Here is an 8176-nt window from a genome sequence, read left to right on the forward strand (position 1 = left end):
CATACAGGTTTACTAACCTGATTATGAGAAGGGGAACATTCCAATTCCCTAGTATGAGGGCACCCGTTCCGTCCCGTTTCCTTGAAGGTTTCTTTCTGGGACCTTGAAAAGAGGTTCCATCGCTAAAACCCGAGGTTAGTTCTTCCCAAGTCTGTTTTTCCAAATCAGGCCACTCTAACAACTTGCTTACTCCCTGCCACACTCTTTTGGCTACCACACACTCTTTTAAGAAATGTGAATGGGCTTCCCTGACTGTTTTGCCTAGCTCACTAGCTTTCTGTTTACAGGTGATTTTAAGACACTCTTGCTGGTCCTCTGGGAGCCATGGCTTAGCTGCATTAAGCGGTAGTACTTCGTGGTATAAACGCCCTCATTTCCCATAAATGGAAAGGGACCTTTTTCTCCTTAAAGAGAGCAATAGGGTGATCGGGTTGTAACAAGTACTGTGAAGTGCGGTGTTTGTAGCGTTTATGTTCTAAATCAGGTTTTTAAAACCCACTTCTAGAATCTCTCCATAAATGGTTTTCCTTAGCTGCTTAACTGAGGAGGATCCTTTAAATAGATCCGGTTCAACCTTCCATTTTTAAAGTGTGAATAACAAATCTCTCAAGTAATCCAGGTGTTTTCTTTTTAATACTTGTGTGATATTACCATTGAAAGATCCTTTCCCCCACCATGCTATGCCCCATGCTGACTTTCGCCAACGCAGAGCGAAAAGCGAGACCCAGGTTTTTTGCAGGAGGTTGGACATATTATGGACATTCACGAAAACCCAGTTTCCAAAATTGTAGGACACGAATTCAGTTACAAAATAGGGTTGCAGGGCAGGTAGGGCTAGGCCTCCCCGCTCAATCTCCTTAAATGCTACCGCATGGGCCAAAGGGAAGGACGCTGTGTGCCATACTAGATGGAAGATCTGGCTTTCAACTCTCCGAAGGAGATTGAGCAGAGGAGGGTAGACTACCGCCAGGTTATGCACCAGGGGTATCAGGTAAGTCCGGACGTAAACCACTTTCTGGTACATGGCAAGGCTCCATTTTTTCCACATGGTGATTTTAAACATTACCTTTTCTTCCCAATCTGTCCAATTTCCCCCCCAGACTTTTTCCTTAATCCCATATTCAGTCCCCAAAATGTTTACTGTATCTACCCACTTCAGTTTGGATTCTGGGGCCCCTTCGCTTTTACATTCAGAGATGGGTAGGCACAAGAGTTGCTGGTGTCCGGGGTAACAAATACACTTTTGTCAGCATTTAATTCTGAGCCCGAGATCTTGCCATATTCTCAGAAGAGGTCTAGTATTACAGAGATTTCACTTTCATTCAATAACAGTAATGTAACATCATCAGCATGAGCTACAAATTTTACCTTAAATTCAGAATGCGATTCTGAGTGGACAGGTGGTTCAGCTATCCCATCACTCTCCCTCCTCCTCCCTCCCAGGAAGATCTTGCAGGGCGGAGGAATAGAGACCGAGAGTCCTCGCAGATGAGGTTCTCTCTGAATCCTGATCAGGATCGGATCCAGGGCAAAAGCATAAAGTAATGGGCTCAGTGGGCATCCTTGGCAGACACCCAAATGCAAAGTGATTGGGTCGCCCTGCCATCCATTAATCTGCAGTGTCACCTTTGCATTCGCATAGAGCAGCTGTATCCAAGTAATGAAGAGTGGTGGTATACTTTTAGCTTTCAACAATGTCCACAGGTAATTGTGGTTCACTTTGTCAAAGGCCTTAACTTTATTTATTTATTTTATTTATTGTTAAATTTATATACCGCCTTTCATTAAAGCAATCCCAAGGTGGATTACAGCAAAAAATGTTAACACAAGATGGTAAAAAAGACACAATTACAATATTAAGTGGGGGAAAAATTTAAACAAATCTGATTAAAAAATTTAAAACAAAAGCACAAAAGCAATAAAGACTATCAAGAGCAGCAGCAGAGAATCAAATAAATGCCTGGTCAAAAAGCCAAATTTTACACTTTTTCTAAAAGCTGTGATGGAGAGCAAGGAGCGAATAGCCACTGGGAGAGCATTCCAGAGTCTGGGGGCAGCAACAGAGAAGGCCCTGTCCCATGTGCACAACAACCAAGCCTCCCTCATTGTGGGCACCCGAAGCAGAGCCCTCTCAGATGACCTTGTCAAGCAGGCAGCAACCCTTGGGAGCAGGCAGTCCCTCAGGTATCCCGGGCCCAAACTGTTTTGGGCTTTAAAGGTCAAAACTAGCACCTTGAATTAGACCCGGAAACAAACTGGCAGCCAGTGCAGCTCTTTCAAAATGGTGTGATGTGCTCCCACCGGGCAGCTCCGGAGAAAACCCTCGCTGCCGCATATTGCACTAGCTGCAGTTTCCGGATGTTCTTCAAGGGCAGCCCCACATAGAGTGTGTTACAGTAATCCAGCCTTGACGTGACTAAGGCGTGGGTAACTGTGGCCAGATCTGCCTTATTGAGAAAGGGATGTAGCTGGTGCACTAGCTGAAGCCGTGCAAAGGCACCCCTGGCCACTGCCTCCACCTGAGCTTCCAAAAGCAGAGCCGGGTCCAGTAATACCCCCAACCTACGTACTTGCTCCTTCAAGGGGAGTGCAACCCCATCCAGAACCAGTAAAATCTCCTCATCCCAATTGGCTCTCCTACTGACCAACATTACCTCCGTCTTGTCCGGATTCAATTTCAGTTTATTAGCCCACATCACGGTCTCCAGCCCCCGATTCAGGACATCCACCGCCTCCCTAGGATCAGGTGACAAGGAGAGATAGAGCTGAGTGTCATCCGCATATTGCTGACAACTCAGTCCAAGTCCCCGGATGACTTCTTCCAGCGTTTTCATGTAGATGTTAAACAGCATGGGGGACAAGACTGAACCCTGTGGGACCCCATAGGCCAATGGCCATGCAGCTGCGCAGTAGTCCCCCAGCACCACCTTCTGAACCCTCCCTCCAAGAAAGGACCGGAACCACTGCAACACAGTACTTCCGATTCCCATAATCGAGAGGCAGCCCAGAAGGATACCATGGTTGATGGTACTGAACACCGCCGAGAGGTCCAGCAGAACCAAGAGGGACGCACTCCCCCTGTCTAGTTCCTGGCATAGGTCATCCACTAGAGCGACCAAGGCAGTCTCAGTCCCATACCCGGGGCGGAAGCCAGATTGAAAAGGGTCCAGATAATCCGTATCATCCAAGACCCTCTGCAGCTGGGATGCCACCACAAACTTGATCCAATAAGAGGAGATGACCTTTCCAACTTTCATTCTGTATATAGTAAAAAAGTTCTCTCAGCAGAACACAATGAGTCTGTCATCTTTCTTCCCGAGATGGCGCTTGTCTGCAAGCTGTGGACTAATTTAGGGGCCATTTTTGCCAATCTATTATTTAGGATTTTGGCAAAGATTCTGTAATTGATATTTGTGAGGGTTATCAGCCTCCAGTTTTGTGGTAAAGTGGTGTCACCTTTCTTCGGGGAAAAATTTAAGAGGCCATCTCCAAAAGACCTATTTAAACGCCCATTGTCTAGGACAAAATTAAATAATTTTACTAAGACTGGTAGTCGCTGGTCTGCGTAAAACTTATAGAAAGGCCATGTCAGACCATCAGGCCCCGGGGCCGATGTATTCTTTCCCGCTGGGATAACTGCTCTGACCTCTTCTGTCGTTACAGGATGGGTCAAAGAGCTCTTTTCTCCCTCAGTAAGGGAATAGCCAAGACCATATTCATTCAGACTGCAGAACCTATCTAGATAAGATTGAATGTCCTTTACAGAAATATCCTTCAATGCATACAAGTTTGTATAAAACTGGGCCATGATCTTTAACATATTGTGGGGGTCGGCCTTTAGTGGGCAACTTCCATCCGATCACAGGCCTTGGAATGTCAAACTAGATGCATGTATCTTTCCTTTGCCCACTCCCCCTTTTCAACTACAGACCCTTTGAAGCGATACAGCTTATTTTCTCAACGCCTGTGCCGCAGCTCATTTTGAAATGTCCTGATGTCTCTTGTAGCGGTGGCATGATTCCACGTCGAAGGCTTCTCCCCTGTTCATCTTATCGACAATCCTCAGATGTTGGGTGATCGCTTTGTGATAATTTTTGACCCCTATCTTATATGTCCGGCTGGTCACTGCCCTAGTACAGCAGCCTACCCTCTTTTTAAATGTCTCCCAGGCTCCAAAAAGATCATCTTCTGCCTCTAATAACCGAAGGATCTGTCGCCTCAGTTCTGATAAAAGGACACCTTTGAGATATTCATCACTTAAAATTTGTGGGTGTAATCGCCACAAGGGCTTACCATGTGGAATTACCTCAGAGAGATTACAAAAAAATCCCAGAGCCGCATGGTCTGACCATGAGGTAAGTACTAGCTTGGACCTGTAGACTTCAAAAGAAGGGGGAGCCCAGAGTCTATCTAGCCAGCTAGCTGATCTCAGGTGGTAATATGTAAATTTGACTCCAGATTTAAATTTATGTCTATACTGTGATTTAAAATTCTCTTCGTGACGGATTGGGGAAAAATCAAAATCATTATATACCCCCAAGGCCTTATCCTCTAAACCCAGAGTCTCACTCAGAAAACATTGGAGAGCTTTTTCCTCATTCGTTAGAGAGGGATTTGAGGGGGGGGGGGACTGGGAGGCCTCCTGAAAAGGCTTTCCTGTCGCTCCGTTGGGCTCTATTATTAAAATCCCCCACGATCAGGAGGTGGCGCTTGATGTCACATATATCTTTTAGTTTTCAGTTTATCTCCAAGATAGGGCTGAGAGAGATTCCTGCCTGCAACCTTGGAGAAGCTGCTGCCAGTCTGTGAAGACAGTACTGAGCTAGATAGACCAATGGTCTGTCTCAGTATATGGCAGCATCCTATGTTCCGATGTTTCTATAAGAAAGAAAGATTTGTACCCCCAAAGAGGGGGAAAATGGGATTGGTTTTCCCTGTTAAGTCTACAGGTCTCTCAAAGCATATCCACCTAGAGCTGCAAGAGACGCTAGGAAATAAGTTTGGACTCCTCTAAGTTTTGGTGCAGAATGTTAGCAAGGGGTTCCCTAAAGCATCCCTTCTAGCACTTCTTTGTCCTTCAGGCACTTTTGGCTCCCTAGACATGCTTCAGTCACATTTTTTTGTGGGAACAAAATACAAAAATACAAGCCTTGGATTATAAAAGTAGTGCAGAACTGGCAAACACCACTTTATTCATGTTATTTTAAAAATTGAAATGATTTTAATATATTTATGTATGTATGTATTAGAGGCTGAATTGAGGAGCACCAGTGCAGCATAATTGCTAAGACTGTGAGCCCGCAAGTCTTAAGAGGCAATTCTGGTCTCTTTTCAGTATTGCAGTAAGACAGTCAAATTTTAATGAAACTCAAAATATGAGACATTGATATTCCACTAAGTTGGGGATAAGCATCCTGTCCACACTGTACTGTGAAAGAAATGCATGCCCACAACCACACTGTGTAGTGTGAATGACAGTTGCTATATACCAGGCCTGCTCAACTTAGGCCCCCCAGCTGTTTTTGGACTACAACTCCCATAATCCCCAGCCACTGTAGCCAATAGCTAGGGATTATGGGAGTTGTAGGCCAACATCTGCAGGAGGGCGGAAGTTGAGCAGGCCTGCTATATACGCATACACACATACAACGTATGGATGTTGCATGTGTAGTTAGTTAGTTATTCGATTTCTATACTGCCCTTCCAAAAATGGCTCAGAGAAATAATAAACAGAGAATTATTACACAGAGAAATAATAAATAAAATAAGATGGATCCCTGTCTCCAAAGGGCTCACAATCCAAAAGAAACATAAGACAGACACCAGCAACAGTCACTGGGAGTACTGTGCTGGGGGGGTTGATAGGGCCAGTAGCTCTCCCCCTGCTAAATTAAGAGAATCACCACGTTAAAAGGTGCCTCTTAGCCAATTTAGGGTGTACTTGCCAATGTTTACTTGCTCAGTTCCCAAAACTGCAAGGGGATCAATCCATAGAAACTTTCACAATGTAATAGGGGCAGTTCAGATGTAATGGTGGCACCTGAGACTGCTGCTATCCTGCTAGTGTGCACTCCCCGCAGTGAGCCTCTACTTCCATTCCAAATTCTGATAAGCTGAGACTGGTTGTGTTGTTTAAACCTACAAATTCCAGCATATCTTGTCCTACTTCCCTTAGAGACACTGACATCTATCACTTACTTGAAATCTCAGTTACAGATGTTGGGGGAGGGGGCATTATAAAGGAACCATCTCAAAGTACTAGTTTACATATGCACAAACTCAACTTTTATTTCTTATAACTTGTATAACTCAAGTTATATGATTTCTGCAATCCTAACTAAGCATTAGGATATAACTGCGCTGAGCCATTTTTGGAAGGGTGGTATAGAAATCAAAGCAAATAAATTATTATATTATATTATATTATATTATATTATATTATATTATATTATATTATAAGAGTGAGTGATGGCTCATTCATACATGCAGATAACCACCTGATGTGGTTAACGTGTGAACCTGGCCAAGATTTCTATTTTTCTCTCATCCTCCTATTTCAGCTGTATTTTTCTAAAGGCCTTCGGTGAGCATTACATTTTTAAACAGATGTGCACATCAGGGGAAATTAAAAAGAAACTTTAGCAAGAATTATAATTGTGCCTCCTATTGTATTTTTAAATTGCTGATCCTGTTGACAAAATTTGAACCCGAACTTGGGAACATCATATTCTGAAGAGTGTGTATGTGTGTGGGGGCCCATCAGTGGTTTTTAAATAGTTTTTAAATGGTTTTAACTTTTAACTGCTTTGTTTTATGAGTGTTAATTTTTTGTTCTATGGTTTGTAAGCCACCCAGGGCTACTAGATGGGGTGATACAGAAATGTAATTACATGAATCATAGATAGCAAATTTCAGCTATAGGGAAACTGGAAGCAAATTTGGAAGTTCCTATTCAATTAGAACACCTGAGGAAGTGGGAGGGAAGTGAATAATGCTTCAGTATGTCTCAGGCTGCAGTCCCAACTAAGCATGCATAGATTGGGTTCACACATAATGGCAAACTGGAGGTATATGTGGCTGAAGTTTCAACTCCAAGTTGCACCACAGCCAGCCAAACTCCAGTTGCAGGAGAGGAGAGCCCCTCTTTGCTGCTCGGCCTCCAAGGCAGATCCAAGCAACCTACATGGCCAGACTGTGGGCAAAGCATCGCCATATCAGCAGGGCAGCCATGATTGGCCATGATCTCAGAGGGGATATGCCAAATGCATTTGTGCATTTTCGGAGCTCTCCGCCCACCTTTGGAATGGAAAGGACTTCTAAATCAATTTAAATGCTCTGCAATGTCCTTCCATGCCATGCAACAACAGCGCTTCTGCAAGCAATGTCACCACTGACCCCCCCCCCCAAGAAGCCCTGTACCCTAATAGTCCAGCAGAAGCACAAATTCTGGGGTGAGGGGTTTGGGTGTGAGAGGGAGGGATTTGGCATTCTGCTGTTACTGAGGGAGCGGACATGGAGATAGCCTAGGATGGGATCTGTAGATGAGGAAAGGCAAAGGATGTTGGGGGAGTCTGTCCTACTGTGACCTGGAAAGATGTTGCGAGTGGTAACCCCAGCAAAGCAGTCCATGCAGACCCAATCAAAATCCTGCTGTCTGGTAGCTTGCTGCTGAGCGGGCTTGCCCTCTCTTCCCTTCTGGAGAAGGCTGTAAGGGCACTGCTCCACTCACAGACTGCAATCTCATGAGTTGAGCCAGCCCACCCTCCAATGCAGCCAAGTAGCTCCTGCTTGCGTGGGCCCCCTAACTCTCACTAGTAAAAGGAGGGAGGGCAAAGGATGCTGGGGTTCTGTCCTACCATAACCTAGGATGACATTGCGAGGGGTCACCCCACCAAGCAGTCCATCTAGACCCAATAAACATCCTGCTTAACTGACAGCTTGCTTCTGGCATGCTCACCCTCTCATGAGAGGGCCAGTCTTCTGGGGAGGCCAATGTGGCTGTGAGGGCGCTGGTCAACCCATAGACTGTGAGCTCACAAGTTGAGCCACCACACCCACCCAAGGAGGCCCTGCTTGTGTGGGGCCCCCAATTCTCCACGGTAAAAGATAGAACAGATCCTCTTAAACCTCCACACCCTCATTCCCCATGGAGACTTGTATGCACCCAAAGGACACC

This window comes from Hemicordylus capensis, chromosome 2 (assembly GCF_027244095.1).
Source record: "Hemicordylus capensis ecotype Gifberg chromosome 2, rHemCap1.1.pri, whole genome shotgun sequence".
Lineage (NCBI taxonomy): Eukaryota > Metazoa > Chordata > Lepidosauria > Squamata > Cordylidae > Hemicordylus > Hemicordylus capensis.